Raw genomic sequence first — 21,111 nt, forward strand, 5'->3', positions numbered from 1 at the left:
AATTCTATTTTACAACTTCACCATCTAATAAAGTTTCGATTCCGGTATTCTTATTTCTCCGCAATTCGATTATTTTTATTCCTTTATAAATTTAATTACTTTTCAGTAATTAGTTTCCCTCCCCATAATTCTATTTCACGGTTTCATTTAACGAAGTTTCAATAAACCGTGGTAACGATGATGAAAATATCAAACACGCGAATTCACTTGAAAGGTATCTCATTCTTGCTCGTCACTATTATCACTTCCTCTCGCGAAAGAATTTTCTTAGCTTCCACCAAAGCTAAACATTGCTTCTCACGATAAACTTTCTGTCTTAAAAATCTGCACTTATTGAGAAAGAAAAAGCGTAACTTAGACCTGATAAAGTAAGACTTAGAAAGACTCGTTAACTCCACAAATTCGAAATTTTAAAGAAACATTTCACATCTATTCACCTATTTAATTAATACTTAACATACAAAAACACTCAAAAGCTGAGCCTTCAATAGGGATGGAATTTCAGCTACTACACGAATAAAACATCTTTTTCGAAAAATAATTTCGCACAAATCTACAATCCAAAAAAAAAAAAACACTTCCTCGAAGTTACGAAAACGAACAAAAAAAAAAAAAATCAGAGAAAACAAATTTAATCCAATTTTCCTCCTCCTCCTCCTCCCATACCTTCTTCACGCCCTGTCACTACAATGGCGTGCAAAACTGTGCCAAAGTCTCGTTCATTCATCGACTGGCCATTGATGACGCCCTCGATGATGTCCACCCTTTGGTCGATCAGTGGCCACCGGTGCCCACTCGAGCCCTTAACGAACCGACACTCCCTCTACGACTTGCCTGTGAAACCTCTCCTCGTTCTACTTCGTTCCAAGTGTCGACCACTTGCGTGGCCATTGAAGATCGGCGTAGCTGGGAATAATCTAGCCTCGTCCAACGTGATAAAATTCGGAAAATTTTCCACGATCGAGGGAAAGTAATATCACCGCGGGGATGAAGGGAGTGGATGGGACGATGTTTCGAAGGGAGGAGAGTAAGGGTGGGGAGAAGGGGTGCGATAAAAAGGAAATTGGCAAGTGTAAGGAGAAACAGGAAAAGCGTTTGAGAAGGGAGATTGTTGTGCGAGGAATTAAAGGGGGAAAGGGATATTATTGAGGAGGAGGAGAGGGGGATGTTCGAAATTAAAAAATACGCGGAGAAGTGGGGGGCGTGTAAAAGGAGAAAGAAGGGGAGAAAGAGAGGGGAAATAATAAGTAAAGGAAATGTGATTCCTTTAGGGAGAAGATAATTTTTAGAATGTATGCGTTAGAAACAAAGTGTTTCACGCGGATTGGAACGAGATTTGGCAATATCATATCTACTATCAGTGTAAATTAATGTATAAAAGGAATGGTTTCAAGTGAATATAATTGAAAGTTAAGGCAAAGATGATGGGGAAGCAAATTAGAAACTTTTTCGTTCTTTGTTTGCACTAAATTACGTTAGAATCATCTTGGACGAGGCGAAATTATCAAATTAACTCGAGGTTTGATCAATCGAGCTCCTTTCGATTATTTTTATTCTGTGTTTCGTGCACGGCCTGTATTTCAACAAGGATATTATCTCGACTATTTCTTTTTGTTTATCCGTAATGAGCTGGAAACAATAGACGAAGACGATACATTAGAACTAGGAAGTTTGCCAAATTTTAAAAGCGGCATCGACGTGAAATTGCCACAACGCCTATTGTTCGACGCTCGAGCCATATATTTTTTTTTTCTTTTTTCTTTTCTTCGCCAATTTTCTACCCCGAAATTCCTTATTTTCTTCCCTTTTTCCTTCCCTCCCGTTCACCGGCCGTGAAAAATCACAACCACACGTGTTTTCATCCCGCCTCTCTTTTCTTCTTTCGCAGTAACGAGCTTCGTTGATCGTCCAGTCGTTCGATTTCTTTTTCTATTTTTTATTTTTTTATTTTTTTTTTAAATTTACAGGCGCGAAAATGTTGTCGTTCTCGCAGCACGAAAATTGACTATTGAAAATTGTTACGTATATATATTTCTTTTTCAATCGTGCAGTTAATCAAATTGTTAAGAGGTGTTACGTGTAATTTTTCCAATTTTTTCTGTATTATGCGGAATACTTTATAACATATATTTTAATAACGTAAAAAAAAAAAAAAAAAAAAAAAAAAAAAAGGAATTCCAAGAATCATTTTCCCCTGTCGATTCCATTTATGAAAGTTTCGAGAAATTTTTTTGAATTACTAACACGAAATTGCATTAACGATTTCGTTCCGAGGACTTTTTAAATTTCGCATTGAAAATAACGAGTGATCCTATTTACCAAGGATTGGTAAGGACACACGCGCAAACGTGCTGTAAAATTCGAGTTGATTAAACTTTCTTCCTCTTCTTGGAGCTTGTTCATCGGGGGTAAAAAAAAAAAAAAAAAACTCCACTTCTCGTTAAAACTCTCGAAAAAGCGATGGATTAAACCGATGAAATGCAAATGCTCCCTTCTCTTTTCGTCATATCCTTTTTTTCTTTTTTTTTTTTTTTTCCCATTTCCAATTGAGAGATGCCACACGAGATGCTTTACGTTGAAAGCTTTACACGGATCGACGATTTTAATGCATCCTTGTGACATGCACAATTGCGGAAAAATGTTCATTTTTCGCCGAGACACGACCGATCGTGTGTGAGCCGGTACACTTCGCGTGTAATCGATGAACGATCCGTGTATTTCACGGATCCTCTCGCACGAATAAAATCGCAACGACCATGCTATTTGCCGTCGCGTTGTATCGCTGCCATCCAAATTATTCCTGACGTACGATCTGTGTTCGGGGATCGAGCGTCTCTTGGTAATCGAGAAGTAGATCGATGATGCGACTTTGAACGATAAATAAGGAATTTTAACGCGTTCAAAACGATGAAAATGTATTACATTTGTGTACAGGATTTTGGGAATTAATAAATGGAAATTGTATTCTTCCTGTTTGAAGTAATTAAGGAAGTAATTGTTACGTATCTAAATGATGATTAGTGTAGATAAATTTCCAATTATCATTAATTTAATTATTGATGATTTTTATCGTTGAAAAGAGTATCCAATATTTCATTAATTATCATTAGGCCATGGATTTTTCCTCGTACGTTTTTTCACCTCTGATTTTATAACGTGTTGTTAGTTAATTACGCTCAATGATTCATCGAGAGCCTTTAAATCGCATATCTGATTATCATAAAGTAATAATAATTCACGTATTAAATCATGCGATTCAATTATCGCTTATTTCAACATCGATGAAATTTTTAGCATTACGCTTGATTTTGATCAAGCGATTGATTTACATTATTCGAATATCGTTTCAAAGTTATTCCATTTTAACATGATAGGCGAATCGTTTCTTCCTCGTTCTCTAACATCATCTCTAACATCACTGAACTATTCTTAAATACAATTTCTAAATCATACATTGCAAATTCATAATTATATATAGATATATTTCTAAAAAATTATATATCCCAACTTTTGAAAACTTTTGCAACAATCAAACGTAACAAAATCATTTCAATAAATTCTTTCATCCAAAAAACAACATTCTGCCCTCGATTTTTCGTCGAACTAATATTATATTTCTCTCGATCCTTTATTCTCAAAATTTTGCAACTCGTTTCTCCACATTTGTTACAAATGTTTATATCGTTCGTTGTAAAATCGCAGGAAATTGTTGCCTCATACTTCTTCCCCAAGAAAAAGAGCCACATATTATGAAAGGGAAAAGGAAGCGTAACGAATTGAAACCAGAGATCGTTGCTGTGCCACACACCGTGAAAAATTACAATATAATAGAACCTCCGAAACAAGAAAACAAGATCGTTTGGATAGAAGAATTTTCGGATAATAAGATGATACAAGACGAATTATTCTGACAAAAATTTAGAATAAATTTCCAAAAAAAAAAAAAAAATTGAGATAAATGGAAACGAAAAATCAATTTCACTATAAAAATTAATGATTCCACGAAATTAACTTAACTCCCAAATTGGACGAATCTTTTAAGAAACGCGCACTTTGCAAATAATTTTCCATCGTTACCTACTTTTCCCAATTCTTTTTCATCGCTTTCTCAACTAAGAAATTTCTCAAACGTTTCAATATCGCGTAACCAATAATTCTATTTCTTTATTCCCACTGTTCTATAACACAGATGAAAGCGAAACGAACAATGACATCTCATGATCCGGCCGCAAACTTGCGAGTAACAATAAACCGTTTCCATGTTCGTCGTACTATTGCATTATTTCCACCATTGCGATAAGGCAGAACGTGTGCAGTTTAAATTGTTGTGACTAAGAGATAGTGCACCGGTTAGATAACAGTAATATTCAATTACCAGAACTTCAAATATAATTCAAACAACCTTCTTTCGCTTCCCTTAACGAAGAAAAATCTCCAATAATCGCTGCACATATTTTCGAAGCGTGACGACCAAGTTTCCCCAACATGTAACTCGTTGTTATTCACTCGCGATAAATTCCCGTTCCCTATGAACAAATATCGAGGATTTCTGCGGTGTTTAAATATTTAACGCGGCGTTCTCCTCTCTTTTTGAACGTCGTCTACGCGCGAAAATTTGAATATCCTACGAATATCTTTTCTTCGTGAAATTGAATTTTACAAATGATAATTTTCGATATTTATTTCTTGTCTTGTTGTTTGCTTTTCAATCGAATTAACGCTGCTTGACAAATTAATAAATTTATTGCGCGGATAGAAGATTTTTGTGAGATTGTTGGTAATATTAGAATTGATAGGGTGTAAAATTAAAATTGGCGATTGCAAACTAAGTATTATTGGGATAATAGGCGAGCAACTCTATATCTACTATCCCTTTCGTAATTTTTTTAATAGCGAAAAATGTTGATCGGGAAGGGAATATTTCTTGTCCAAGTAGTTTCTTCATTAAAACTTTACAAAGTGAGAGAATGTTATTCAAAATTCATCCATAAAGTAAATTCTGCCGGGTTCTAGCGCTTTCCAACTTCGCTGTAAACTTGTATATCTGTCCCCCTGTCCCCCCCGTATCGAATACGTATAATTAATTTCAAAAATAAGAAAATTGATAAATTGGGAGAGTTATTATGTACAACAAAATCAGTTGTATATTTTGCGTGGCAAAACTCCTCCCTCCTAAATTTTAAATTATTTAGAATAAGTTTTAACATAAGAGTACGATAAATTGCAGAAAAATCGATATTATTATAATTTACTTTGCGTGACAAAACTCGATCGACCCTGAATTCGCTAATAATCAGATGAAAAATAAAAAAAAATAAAAAAGTTGATAAATTGGAAGAATTATTTATTTATTTATTATTTGAATTATATATTTTGCGTGGCAAAACTTCCTCCCTCCTAAATTTTAAATTATTTAGAATAAGTTGTAACATAAGAATACAATAAAAAAATTGATATTATTATAATCTACTTTGTGTGACAAAATATTCGGATGAAAAATCATCGACTCTGTGAGGAATTGCACTAAGCAAAGGAATCTGACTGCAATCCAAGGAAATTATTCAAAACAAATTGAAAGGTTTAGCGTAACGCAAGGGCACGATAATTGAAGAGAACGTTAATGATGCGAGCAACATTATCTGCGCTTGCTTTTAATGTTGCAAGCCAAGTTCTCCGTCTTAATTAAAACTTGCAGTCTCACGAGACGTCGGTCTCGTGAAACATGAAGAATGAATGGAACACCACTGCATCACTGTGAACTTTGAAGCTCAAAAATATTCACAATTTTTTCTAATTTAATGCTTCGCGCGTAAAAGATGGAAATAATAATTGTTGTTCGAGAATGAATCTTTTGTTTCATTCAAACATCTTCGAGACGAGAAAAATCTTGCAAACTTGTTACGATACTCGATGAAATTTAGGATAAGATTTAACGCGTTTGAATATTTATACTTTTTTGAGAATTTAGAATTTGAACGAGTTGAAACTAACACCGCCTTCCAATTGTCCAATTATTAAACGAGATATATTTATTGAAATAATTTATATTAATAAATTATAAACTATTGTATAAATTATTGCACATTATCCTGTCCTATATATTCTATATTTTCGAATTTTTTGTTCCTATATTTCTAACTTGTAATAAAAATAACGCTGAATAAATCATGTGAAACATTTTCTTATTTTTATCCCTTTATTTCCAAGATATGTGAAATTCAGTCATTCGGCATAGCTAAGAACCGCACACGTTCAAAGTTATACGAGCAATGAATTCTCGGTTGAAGGAAAGCTGCATTCATCCAGAGACACGGTAATTTATGAAAGATGCGATGGCGCGCGTGTAAATATTCATTCTCGGCGAATAGTCGAGTGGAATTAAAAGAGAAACTGGAAACGACATGAAAATATTTCCAAACAGACGAATTCTTCCGATTAAAATGTTTGAATCCTCTGAAAGGTTATTAGATTTTTTTCTTCGTTTAATTTACAATTAGATCATCTCATAAATGATGTTGTTTCAAAAGTGGAAGAAAACAAAATCAAATTATTATAATTGTAATTTATAGTGAAAAATAAAACAAACGTAGTATGTAATTTTTAATAAAGAAAAAGAAATTCTTTTCGATTATGATTACGTGCATCAAAAACAATATTAGATAAAAGATTAAATGATAATAATTTAATTTATTATTGCTTTTGAAACATTGGCATTGTTTATGGAATAATTTGATATTAAGGACAATTAAGAAGACACAATGAAAAATTATTATTCAGAATTCGAAATTTTTAATAAAAATTGAATTTAATTCCTCTCAGATTCAGATCAGTTAACACAATTTTTCTCGTATCAAAGAGTAGAAAGAACATTCTCTAGAATTTCATCGACTAGATGTCAAGATTCAAAAGGAAGAAGCATCCAACGATTCACGGAATTTTCATTACTGGCTGACAAACTTCTGACTGTCATTTCGAGACGACAGAAAAAACTGCCCGCGTTCTTCGCTCATCATTATTTAATCCTAATCTGACCGTGATACTCAAGAAACTATCTGGTATTGCAATAAAAGGGATCACCGTACGTTAAAAAACAGGATTTTTCGCAAACCCATAGATCCCGTGGTATATTAAATCGCCACGACAAATATCTTTTCATCCAATTTCAACAAGATAAAATAATTTTCTATTGAAAAAAATTATTATTATTCGCACTCGATTTAAATTTCAACTTCAACTAATTCCAAAACATTATTAATTTACATTTCAACTTTAACATTTTTAATTGGAAAATTAAATTGAAATTAAAAGAGATAATTGGACGATATGGAAATTTTTAAATATTTATAATAGCGATCCAGCTTACCTCGTACAAATGGAAAAATAATCGCGAAACAGGAGAATTTTCAGAGGAATGCATCGAGCATTTTTCGTCGTAAGATACTTTCACGATAAATACTAAAAATTCCTACGAATTTTCTCCCACGAATTATTTCACTGTTTCTATGGAAATTCCGCTCTCCCTTTATAAGCATCGATCGTATGAGGGAGCATAGATTAAATTCAACTACTCAAAGTAACCACCAAGCTCCCCTGCTTAACTAAATTACTAAAACTCGAGCGAATTGAGTAAAACTTTAAGTAATTGGATTGCTCCTTTTTTTCCTCCCCCCCCTCCCCCTCATCCGAATTATTTTGGTTTCTTCTGGACACTTTATATTATTTTTGTTTCGAATAAAATAATACAATAATTTTGAGATATATAATATCAAATCTCAAAATGAATTACACCGAATCGTTCTGACTTTATTTATTATTATTATTTTTTTTTTTTAACTTTATAAAAATCTTGAAAACAAATTTTAACTTTTAAATAAGATCATCGAATTATTCCAATTTCTTAAAAAATTTTTTTTTCATCTTATACATTAAAATGTTGGAAAAATTTAATAATCAACCCTATTGTACCCTAAAGTCTCAAGTATTTCTTTTGAGTTATTGCCCATACTATGAATAATTCAACAGCTTCAATAGTTCATCGAAGATTAAGAAAAAGATGAAGAAAGTTAAAAAAAAAGAGAAAAAAAAGTCATTTCTCTTCTATTCACGCATCTCACGTTTCATTCAATTTAATTTCATCGAAATCTGAAAATATGTTTTACAACAAATTACGTTTCTTATATTTTCGTTTCAATTTATTAATATTATTCATTAATTACTTTTACCAAAATAATTAAAACGAACGCGTTTACAATATGTCTCAGTTTGGACGAGCTAATTATTTAACAGACATTTGACAGAATGTGCAACCAAATGGATATATGCACAATCAAACGTTTCCATGTTCGATTAAAACTATACACCGGAATAAAAGCATTAAAGTTAACTTCGTTAACTTTTGAGGTGATTTCATTTCGTTGGAAATTCCGCTGTAATTTGAAACGTGTTTATAACGTGTGCAAAAAGGAAAACAACTTTTTAATTAAAACGCGGTCTAATTCTACGAAGTCCCACTACTCGCACTGATCTCTCTATATTTTTTTTCAATTTATCATTATTATTTCTTATTTAAAATACGCGCGAAGCAACGATTAACCTTTGCGATTTATCATTTCTATTTTGTTTGAATAATTTATTTCAATTTCTTTTTTTTCATCCATCTCCGTCTAAAACGCGCGACGATACTCGAAATTAAAAAAAGAATTTTAGGGGACAGAATCGATATTCTTCTCGAGAAAGAGGAAAGGCAGGTTGGAGGTGCATTTAGAAGGATTTAAAAGTATAAATGCAGCTTCTTAGCCGCTTTCTTTAATCCTAAAAACCTTGTCTCACTCACAAAACCTTGTCTCAAAAGCTGATGTTCAAGACGTATAAGTACATGGCTTTACTGAATATCGATTGAAGGATACTGAATGGAAATATGGTGGAAGCATTTTCTTCCTTAAAACTATGCGACATATAAACTTTAAATTTTGAAGAAAGAGAGGAAAAAAATAAATATAATTGTCAAAAAAATGCGATTCAAATTTTTTCTGCAAAAAAGTTTAAAGATGGCTTTGAAACATTAATCAAGTTTCGATAAAAAACTATTTCAATGAACGAAAATAATTTTAATTAAACGTTCTGAGCGGAATCTCCATTTTCGATAAAGTTACTCGAAATAATGCACCAGAGTTTCCTTACATTTTTATCGAGTGGCTATTGGATGGAGCTTGTTCGATTCAGGTGGAAACTTTACTGCTTGTAACATTTTCTCGATAAGAGTCCAACGTTTTATCATCTTTCCGCTTGCGATCTTTCCACCCTTGTCACATCCTGTCCATGATCTTTCGTCCGCTTAATTTAATTGCTTATATAAATTTCGAAACATCTTAACGAAAGAAGAAATTTTTTTCGAAAAGTATAGAAAGATTTTCAAAGGAAAAAGCTTCTTTCCATTCGACTTAATGTTTTATTCACAAATATTAAAAATAAATATTCTGTTTTTCAGCCTGCCTATAATACCTAGCTTTAACCTTATCTAAAAGATGAAAAAGATGAAAAATTTAATAAAGAGAAACGTTATAAAGTTCAGAAATAGAAAGAGGAAGGTAACGATTCAATTTTTTATATGTGATGAAGAAAAATTATGACGAAAGCTAATATACATAGGAATAACAATGAATTTGAAACTTATTCTCTCAGCTCATTGTAACTACCTTCCTCTTCGATTTTCACAAATCGAATTTTTATTTGTAAAATTAATAATAAATAAATATTTCGCTATTATCTAATATTCATAACGAACAATGAACGAAAATATTATAAATTATAAATAAAAATTAAAAATGGAGGAAAGATAATATCTTAAAGGATCGAAAATGGCAGGAAATAATAATTATCAATAATTCTAAAATCAAAATACTACGATTTGATTAATCCAATCTTATTGCTTAATCGCCTAGGACTAATCGGTAGATTAATCACCTAGGAACCCTGATAGATTCGGCGTGGCACGGATTATTAATGCTCGAGATGTAATATCTCAACGAAGAAATTCACAGCTTTCCTTCAAGATTTCCATCTCTTCCGTTAAAGGGTAAATGTAATCGAATATCATAAATTCATCCTGTATTTGCAACGAACAGTGATTTATAACCATACCCATGCCATCTTAATCTATATTCTCCTATAGTCTTTAAAACCGCTATTATCAACCCTTAAATCTCTTATTTCTACTCTCGTGAAATCTCCACGATTGCGTGTCATCTGACTATTTTTTTCTTCTTCTTCTTGTCTTTTTCTCCGTTAAATTAAATCGATTTCAGTGATTACATTTTCTATTGATTAATACACAGTGGACCGTTTAATGAACCATTTTAATGAACGACTGATATACGATTTAAATTTTTATGAAATGATTTTTTTTTTTACCAAATTTTCATTTTAACACGAAGTGAGAATTTTTTAAATGTTTAGTTAAATAGCATAAAATTTCCTTATGCAAAAATATTCAATATGATTATAATATAAAATAATAAAATTAGATTGAAATAGTGATTTCTTTTCCCTCCTTTAAAATTTTAATTTTAACTCAATTATGTAATATTAAAACTAAAGTATCTCTAATGCATAATAAGAAATACATAAAATTTAATAGAATTCACCAATCATTTCATAATAATTTTGTTTTTAAATTGCTACAATTAATTCCTTAACTATCATTAACTAATCAATTATTAATTAACTGGTTTCAATTATATGCAAAATTTACATAAAATGATACAACTCTTAAAGAGTTGAGAAATTGTCCACATATTTGTATATAAATAAATATAAAATAGTAAAAAGGGAGAAAAAGGAAGAAAATAAAAAAGAAAAAGAGGAAACTTGGCTGGTATTATGATTCCCTCGATAATAGTTGCCAACAACTTTTAACTTTCGTTAAAAGATTTGGAATAATGAAACATGTCCACGTGAAATGGTTCCATACGTGCTTTCATTTTGAAATATAAGAAATGCAATTCTCGCGCTTCTAACGTACTATCATAAAAGTAGAAATGGTAAAAACGATAATTCTTTCGGAATTCTGATGTGGAATTTATATCATAAAAATCCAATTCTATTTACATTTATTAAAATCCATTTAGAATTTAAAAAGAAGAGAGAGTATATCGAAAAAATTTTTATGTGAATTGAAAAACTGTGAAAATAGCTATAATAAATATACTATAATAATATATGATAATTATAATGATTAATTAAACTTTTTTGTTTAATTGGAAAAAAGAATTTTTTAATTCTAACGAGATGGAAGATTGATGATTATTTTATTGTAATTTTTATTTTATTCCGGCTTTTATGCTAAATTTAAATCTGATTGATAAATTTAAAGAAAAAGATTATTCTATCTTTATAGAATAATAATTCGCCTTATCTTTGGAACAATAAAAAATTCTAAGAAAAAATAATATTTGGAATAATATCACAAAATCTCTAGCAATAACTATACTTTTCATACTTTTTTATGAAAAGTATTCAAAAGTTGAATTGATTCAAAATTAAAAATTCTACGAAGAGATCTATTGATCAAATAGAATTATTATATTAAAATGCATTAAAATCTAATATAGAAAAATATATTAATCCAAATCTCCACCTTTGAAATTAGACAATATCGAATGATAGATTATATCAAAGTAAAAATCAGATTCTGGAACTTTAAACCAGTTCACGAAGTTATATATAAAGGTTAATACTCATAACGATACATTTATCTCTTCAAAAGCAAAAGTAACATTGAAATACTGCATCGAACTGTGTCGAACAGTTTACAACTGGTTCATAGAAGATGATAAATGGATATCGAAGTTCGTTCGAATTTTTCCTTGCCAAGGATAAAACGAAGCAAAGCTCTTACGTATGATACAAGATAAAACTTTTTATAAAATGATGAATCTTATGAAATTAAACGTAAAAGAAAAAGCCAAAAAAATAAAAGATTCATAATTTCATTTATAAATACTCCAAAGATAATTTTTCACTGTTACATATGTGATGACATACGTGAAAACTTCAGTTTTATCTTAAAAAAAATGTGAACGAAATAACAGAAGAAATTATCGAAAGAGAAAAAAGAAAAAAAAAAATATTTCTGCTACATTACACACAAAAATGTTTTAACTGTTTCGCGGTGCAAAAATTGTTTTTTATTTATGACAAGAGAATTTATTGCTGCAATAAGTTTCTAAATTTTATCGTAACCCGTAACATGTGCTTTAAACTGCCCGACACTTTTGCGTGAAAGCATACAATCTATGTTTTATAACATTCATAGTATGGAACATAACAAAATTGTTGTCGTCGTTAGTGAAAAGCATTATCCTTTTTTGAATGAAACAAACTTCGTGTTGTTTAACACATTTACCATGTAATCTACCATGTAAAAAGTTGATTGAACTCATGAATATATATTCAAACATTATAATATGAAAGATTCATAACAAATTGTGCAGTTTCAGTTGTCAGATGCATAACCTCATGATTCAATTAAATATTTTTTTGTAATTTATATAATATATTATATATATATTTATATATTATATTTATATATTATATATTATATATCTATATAATATATTAATAATTATACAATATTTATAATAACTAAAATATATATTTACAAATATATTTACAATAACTTTATATTTACTTTATATTATAAACTTTATATTATATTATAATCTATATACATAATATATAATATACTATATATATAATAATATATAATATATAATATAATATATTAATATATATAATATATAATATAATATACTAATATATTATATTTATATTATATTATAATCTATATACATAATATATAATATACTATATATATAATAATATATAATATATAATATAATATATTAATATATATAATATATAATATAATATACTAATATATATAATATATAATATATTTATATAGATTATATTCTATATATATATAATAATCTATACCTTTATATTAATCTAACAATATAATAAATATTTCTAGAAACAGTTTTAAAATAGAACAAAAATTAATGTAAAATATTTTTCTTCATAAAAGAAATCAAATGTTAACAATAACTTGTTATGGTTATGAATCTTTTTATTATTTAAATGAATCTTTTTATATATAATTATGAATCTTTTTATAATTTTAAATTTGAATGAAAATAGAAACTTAATTAATAATGATATTCATTTATATAAGTTTCAAACAAAAATTATTATATTTTATAGAAAAAATAATATATCCACATCATAAATAATACAATATTTAAGTAATATTTAAATTTATTTTCTATATAAAATAACAAATTCAAAAATATTATAATGTTTGAATATTAGTCAGTAACTAAGAAAATTTTTTCTTAAATTTTATCAATCTTTTGAAAATAATAACAATAAATTATTGAAATTTCAACAAAATCCACATTAACAACTTAACCTCCAATTCTCAATCCTATATTTCATATGATTTAACTATATTTTTATTTTACAACTAAAGTTTTCATTGCATTGATCAAAATTTGCAGCTTGATCAATGTTACATCTAACTTTTTTTATTAATAAAATTGAAATCGAAAATTTTTACCTTATTTTCGGAGTTTTTCAGCGAATTCGAAAACAATTCATTCTTCATGAATGTGATAAAATTCAGCATACGATTTGTTTTCGTAAACTGTTGCCAAAATTGGTCTCAGCCTGGACTTGTTGTTTGCATCCTGAAGAATACACAAGGACTTTTTTGGTCGATTTTCTTAAAATCTTCTGTGGTCTCATGGATACGCTATTCATACAAAAATTTAAATGCATGATCAAATTTTATTCAACGAAGTTTTATTCTTTGAAGAATCAATTTGAATATTATAGTGAGATAAGTGAACGAAAATTTAATCAAATGCTTAGAAAATCCAATATTTCGAATATTCTACTTATATATAGTTGAATAGTAAAGAAAATTAATCTACTAACCTTTCAAATTCTCGAGTATCGATATTGAAATATATTATTTCTCTTAATCATTTTTAGTAATCAAATTTATATTCTCAAAATTATTAATCTAATAAATATAATGTTTCTATTTATTTACGAGACTTTGAAATTTCTAAACTAAAATTTCTAAATTATTCTAAAACTATCCTAATTGGTCAAAAAATTTCGATAACCTACAAGTCAGATTGAACGAAAAAAGCTTACGAAATCATATAATTTTTATATAATATTAATAATTGATTAAATAAACATAATATTAATTAAATAATACTACTAATAATTTATAAATTATAATGTAATACGTACTTGTAAAAATTCTGCGCAGTTAGAAATCTCCTACCAACGACACAGCACAATTTTCAACAGACTAGAATGACGCATGACGCCACACGCACTAATTCACCTAGCGGGCCTTAGCGGACTTCTGATTGGCTCGAGCTGCGCAGCTCACTTATTCGAAACCGCGCGGAAATTGAAACATTATACATACATAATATATTTAACAATTTTGAATTTTCATAATATTAAAATCTTATGAAAGTTCCCTGATTAAAAATATAATAAAAATAAGTTATTGAATTCAATTTGAAATAAAAATTAAGCAAATTAAAACAGATTCTAAAATTTATTAAAATAAAAATTAAAATAAAAGAATTTGAAATAAAAAAGTTAAGTCTAATATTATTCCATGTTGTCCAATATTGTCTAATTTACATTTACAATCAATGCAGCTATAATTCTTTTTTTTATATAAAACAAAGAAAAGAAAACGAACTATTGTTTCTGAATGACTGCTTTCAAAAAGTTTACGTAGTTTCTATAAAAGAATTATTCAATTTATTACAATAATTTTAATTGTTAAATTCTAATTATACCATTAAAAAACTTTAGATATTCGTTAAAACCTCGTAATTGTACTTTCTACTGGTAAACAAGAGATTAAAGAGCTCGTTAACTTTGAATTATAGTTTTGGTAGATAAGGCAAATGCACGAAAACACATTGTTGCAAATTTCGTATTAATGTATACTCTCATGATGGTCAATGTGCATAAATTTGAAACTCTGTCCAGTACATTAGGTCATCGTAATCCTTGACAATGGAACTTGCACAAGTTGCCAGTTCCATAATGTCAGCTTAAACTCTTCATCTCCAGAAACTTTCGAGATTCAAAGTCAACAGAACTTTATCCTTTCAAGTATATCTTCCACCATTACAACATACGTGTTCATTATTCCACCTGGACATAATAAAACTATCCAAAGCAAATGGTCCAAGAAAACGTTTGGCCAGAACATCATAAATTTAAGAGAATTACATATCAAGTGTTGAATATGAATATTTTATTATAAAAAGTTTTATATTTAAACTCTTCTTTGTAAATTATATTTATTTATTTTAAAATAAATTTTGTGCATCAATGGTCATTGAAAAATTCAAATCGATCTCGAATTATTCAAATTTTCTATTTTTCCAGATCCATCAACTTTAAGACCCTCTTTCCATGTTCTTCAATCCACTTCCACGAATCTTTATTCATATTTCAAGTCCATTCACTGGTACATTCCACTTTCTTTGAAATGTAAAATTCCATTGATTCCACCGATCATATTAAACAGATCAGAAATACGATGCACTCTAATACCCTTTTAGACAACTCTACACGAGATCCAATCGTCAGATTCAAACATGATATTTCCTGGGAAATAAATTGAATCAAATTCGCGTTATTTACCATTCAAATAACTTCTTTATTTCCATTTATTCGCCGAAAACGAAAATTGACATAAATTACTGTTTGAAAATCGTGCGAAAGTTAAATTGGAGAAGTTAGAATTGCGATTAACGATATTTGTGTAACTACGGATATGATCAAATTCAGGTAAATCATTTATTTGAAATTGAAATAAGAAATGACTTTAATATTTGAAATTCTATAAGTGATTTGCTATTTTATCTTTTAAAATTGGGAAAATAAGTAATGGTCAAAAACAGCAGCTCTAATATCCTGCAAATACAAATCAGGCCGTTAAATTTATTTACTATTATTTTTCTGATAATTATTTCAAACAACTATAAAACAATAGAGATTTTATTAAAATTGTTGTCGAAAATGTCGGTTAAAAATTATGAAATATATTTTTTAAAACAATTTTCCACATAACGTCACTTCAAATATATCACATCCGTCTATAATTAATTACTATCGACAGCATTTTCGATGAACACGACGAAGAAAATATTGAATACAGATTTTAGATCACCGTTTTTTCTTCATTTCGACGGATTCGTTGTCATTATTGGACGACAATTGGAAAAACGAAATAAACAGATGATATTGGATGTAAATTGCAATTCCTTTTCATCACGAATAAGTGGAATACTTGAAATTCTTGTTTCAAGAATTTTCCACAAATAAACGTCATGTTATATGCCTTCTTTTCATCAAATAATTTTCTCAGAAAAGACATCGATGCTAATTAAGAACGATGAATTGCGTTCACAATTTTACACAGTCACACAGTTGGAACTCTGGAATTTGCACAGAGGATTATTACATTTTCTAAGAATAAATCGAAACAGGTTATAGAAATTTATTAAAGTAGAATATACAATGAAAATGGAATTTAAATGAAAAATCTGATGAAATTGATATTGTCGTTATTTTTTTTAACGTTCTAAATGTTTCGCGCAAAATGTTTCGAACAATTTGACGACGCTTACGGACCATTAAAAATGAAATTTTTTTCTCGTGAGTAAAAACAATAATATTAAGTGAAAAAGTTCAACGTCATTAAGCGGATAATGAAAAATTTTCGTTGTACCACGAATACTCAGCTGTTAAAAATTTCAATTTACGCTGTCGATAATAATCGAGGAGTCGATGAAAATATAATTGAAAATTTTATCCGATTAGATATCATCATTCAACGATTAAACAGAGTTAAATAAAATAAGAAACAATTACTTTTTATTATAGAAAAATTCGAGTTAATAATATCGATAAATATTGATGAAAATTTTACTCGATTCGTCTCACTTTTCTTATTACAGATATAATTTACAATGCAAAGAAAAATTTCCTTGAATTAATATTTAAAATTTTAAACTATGTACAATAATTTAATTTTATTTTATTCACTTTCGAAAAAATTCCATGGAAAAAGTGTTCGAAAGTAGATCTCTGTGTAAAGAATTAATAAATAAATGGAAACTCATTGAATGATAGGCCTTGGTAATGAAATCTAAATCGTTAATTTTAGTTATATACAGAGACACGAACGTATAGAGGTCTGATAATGCAAACATCCCCTACATCCCTTAGATGTGCGCGCCATCACAGTCCAGAGACTGTCTTGCTGTAAAGCAATTGTTAGCTTAAGCCTTTGATCGCGCCGGGACAAGGAATTATCGAGTTCCCTATTTGATCCTGCGGTAATCTCGATTTTCCAAAAAGGAATCCATCTATAACGATCTCGAGATCTCGTCGATCTTAGAGACTTCAGTTTCAGTATTCACTTTCTATTTACAATTGTACAATGACGTATGATTTATCGAACTCATATTTTATACGGGCACTATATTGATTCAATTTCTGCAATATAATTTAATTCGAACATTTATTCAATGGTTTAAATGATTTTCTGATTAGGAAACGGATGAATTTATTCGAAATCGACACGCGTCGATTTCGTATTTAAAGATCGAGTGATTGATAAAAATAATTGAACAGGGAGTACTATTTTTTAAAATAATCAGTGGAATTAAATTGTGTATAATAAGAGACATCTAGACATGTTTTTAATATTATAATAATAATAACTTATTATTACAATATTACTCGTGAATTTTTTCCTTTTAGTCGCCTCTTACGACAGGCAGGAAATACCGTGGGCCTATTCTACCCCCGAACCCACAGAGGGTTTGTTATTATTATTGACTGACATATTGATTGCTGTACTCGAAAGCCTACAATTTATAATGGATTCTGAACAGAAACATAACAAAATATAATTTCAATATATTAATTGTTTAAATACATATAACGCATTAATTTACGTTCAATCAAAAATTGATATTTCTGATATTACGGAATCTATATAATTCCATTTATGAAATACGATGTGTACAATTATTCGCTTCTTAATCATTTCTTTGAATCAAATAATATAATTGGAAAGATTTTAAAATAAATGAGTATCAAAAATATATAATTAAAATACATAATTCAATTATTGAAATATCTTATAAAGATATCAAAATAAATGAATATCGAGTATTGTGTATTTCCTATTTCATATTATATGTTTACAATATTTTTCTGTAGAATGTTCTTTATTATTTATAATTTCAAATTATTATCTCGTGGCTTTATTAATTAATTCGTCAACGTGAAATTCAATTTATATAATTTCTTCTATATGATAAATATTTGAAGATAATATAAATGATATTCGACATTTTTCTTAATTGTTTAACATTTTCCAAATCTATCAGATCTTTACTTGTTTGCAGTAATATGAATTTTAACCAGTTTAAGTTCAATTTAATTTAATTCAATCTAATTTAATCTAACGTAAGAGTAATCTTTTTTGGCTTAATTTAAAATCTATTTTACGGCGATAAAACATACAAAATACGAATTATAGAATAATTAAGATATAAATTAAAATTTTTGTATGAAAAATAATATAAATTTAACACAATAAGAAACACAAAGAAGATATTATTTGATAAAAACAATTTAAGCAATTACTCGCACAAGTAATGCAATTTACACAACACAAGATGGAATTAACGCTTTGAAGGAAATTATATATACGAAATACGTCACACTAGCTCAGCATCCAAGATTAGAAACTTGTGTTCCTTTCTCCACCTCGTGAGAAACCAGCGTAAGATCCAATTGTGATTAATACCCAACGCATTAGCTAAAGCTTCTTGATAAATGTTACCAACATTCTTCGTTACATCCAATTCACTTTCTAACTTTTAACAAAACATAGAAGAGAAATGTTCGTTAAAAAAAAAAAAAAAGGAAAAAAAATTGGAAACAATTTTGACAATGCTTTATAATTTTTATAATTTTAAAACAAAGCCGCAACCCTAATATTTTCGAGTGTTTGTGGGGGCGGCATGAGACGAATATTCAAAAGACGACATCCGGCATTGATAACAATGATAACATTGCGTGCCTCAAAGTGGGTACCATTTCACGGTAGAGATGAGATCAAAGAGGTCGTGTTGTACGTACTTACATGATGAATACGCGTGCCTCGAATGTATTTTATCCCCGGAAAGGGATTTGAAAAGAGATTTTACGACAGTCGAAACGTCGTGCTGGCATGATCGATCATCGCAAGAGGGAATACAGAGGCTAATTGAGGAGGGAGAATCCTGTTCTGTGCGACGTAAAGGTTCTTTTATCGCGAATGGAATTGGATGTCCTTTGAGTCCGACTTACGTGTATCTGAAATACATCATTCGGGATATATGCTCGATCGATGGTGAAAATAGGAAAAATAAGTAATAATGGATCATGTTTTATGCGTTTTATGTTTACTTTATAACGTTTAATCGATGGTATAATATTATTCAGTTATTGAAGATAAAGGTGTATTTTATATTTTATTAATGATATTGTTTCAGAATTTTTGTTTTTTTTTTTATTTTTATGATTTAGTCAAGTGTTTGTCAAGATATATACGCATAGATCTTCCACGTTTTTTCCCCACGTAATTTTTCTTCCGACGCCAAATTCATTTTCTCGAAAGATAAATCGGATTCAATTTATCCACGGATTAAAATGTTTCCAATTTCATCTTATTCTCCTTTTATGGACGTTGACTAAAAGTGCGATCAGTAAAAAGGATCAAGATTCCCTGTTCGTCTCCAACTGTTAAGAAAATAAAATAAAAATACAGGAATAAACTCCACTTTACTCCGATCTATTCAATATCCTTAATTTACATTTGTCGAAATAAAAATATGTATACACTCGTTGCTGCAGTTTCTGATTGAATTTTCTTAAATTATAAAAAAATATCGACAAAATACACATCTTGTTTTCATAAATTTTGTGTTTAATTTTATCTTATAGACGCAAGTCAAATAAAATATTTTCTTACAATATCAGTATGTTATTTCATATGGAGAATTATTATACGATCCTACGAAGTCCTTACTACAAGCTTCTAGTGCTCCCTAGAGTTTTTACCAACTATGGCGAAAGCTCTTCATAGAACGATCGTTAATAATGTTGTTAATGTAAAATTAACAAGTCCCGTATATTATTATATTCAAAGTTAGAAATATGTGTGTGTGTGTGTATAGGAAATAACAAAATTATTACGTTCATCGAGGATTATAGTAATTTTTCCTTTATGGATGTAGGTCCAGAGAAAATATACATTCGAAAATTTATTCGAAGCTTTTCAAATTTCTTTCCTCGGTTTATTTTAACCCTAATGATAATTCTGAAAGTTTTCCAACTTTTATTTTTTTTATTTTACGATCGCAAATAATATTAAGAAACTCATAGAAAAATTTATGAGTAAACGTGATAATTGTGCAATGCATTTGATAAAACGATACATTTCCTCGATCAATTTCCCTAGATAACCGATTTCAAATAACGTGACACGCCATATCGAGCAATCTAACAAAAGAAGGAGGAAGAAAATGAAGGAAGAGGAGAGAGAAAAAAAAAACTGTCCCATTTTTAATTCGAGTCAAATTATCATAATCATCAAGTTCTTTCGCGTGCATATAACATGAAGATGTATGAAATCGATCGGTCGATTCGAAATCATTAGGCTTGAAACGATCCCGTTCGTGGATAATTAAATTTCGCCATTTCAGCTCGATTACGAAACTCGATTATCTTCTAATGAAACCTCGTCCGTACGACTTCTATTCAAACGCCATTCTATCCCGAATATAAATCCTTGTCTCTGATAGCTGAATACATGACTTTAGCCTTAAGAAACAGTTATATATTCGTAATTAGTTAATTCGTTGAATTCTACAGTTCCTTGTAGTAGCACAATTACAGTTCAAAATTACTAAGATTAAGAGAGTTGCTTGGAAATAT

General features: G+C 29.1%; 1 protein-coding gene and 1 long non-coding RNA gene across 3 annotated transcripts in view; one reads left to right on the top strand and one right to left on the bottom strand.

Moving 5' to 3' along the window:
- Positions 1 to 14,448, bottom strand: part of LOC100867850 (trehalase) — a 68,613-nt gene extending 54,165 nt beyond the window's left edge. The window contains exons 1-2 of one of the 2 annotated variants that reach the window (XM_086915534.1): positions 14,326 to 14,448; positions 13,619 to 13,813 (exon numbers count right to left, since the gene is read on the bottom strand). The gene's annotated coding sequence lies outside the window, so the exon portion shown is untranslated. The remainder of the gene's footprint in view (positions 1 to 13,618; positions 13,814 to 14,325) is intronic. The other variant, XM_086915535.1, reaches the window with a different exon arrangement.
- The window catches only part of LOC147656389 (uncharacterized), a 52,900-nt gene that overhangs the window by 8,319 nt on the left and 23,470 nt on the right, over positions 1 to 21,111 (top strand). The gene's annotated exons all lie outside the window — the stretch shown is intronic.

Source organism: Apis florea, unplaced genomic scaffold, assembly GCF_048593485.1.
Source record: "Apis florea isolate Af1SG1 unplaced genomic scaffold, ASM4859348v1 contig_3791_pilon, whole genome shotgun sequence".
Taxonomy (NCBI): domain Eukaryota; kingdom Metazoa; phylum Arthropoda; class Insecta; order Hymenoptera; family Apidae; genus Apis; species Apis florea.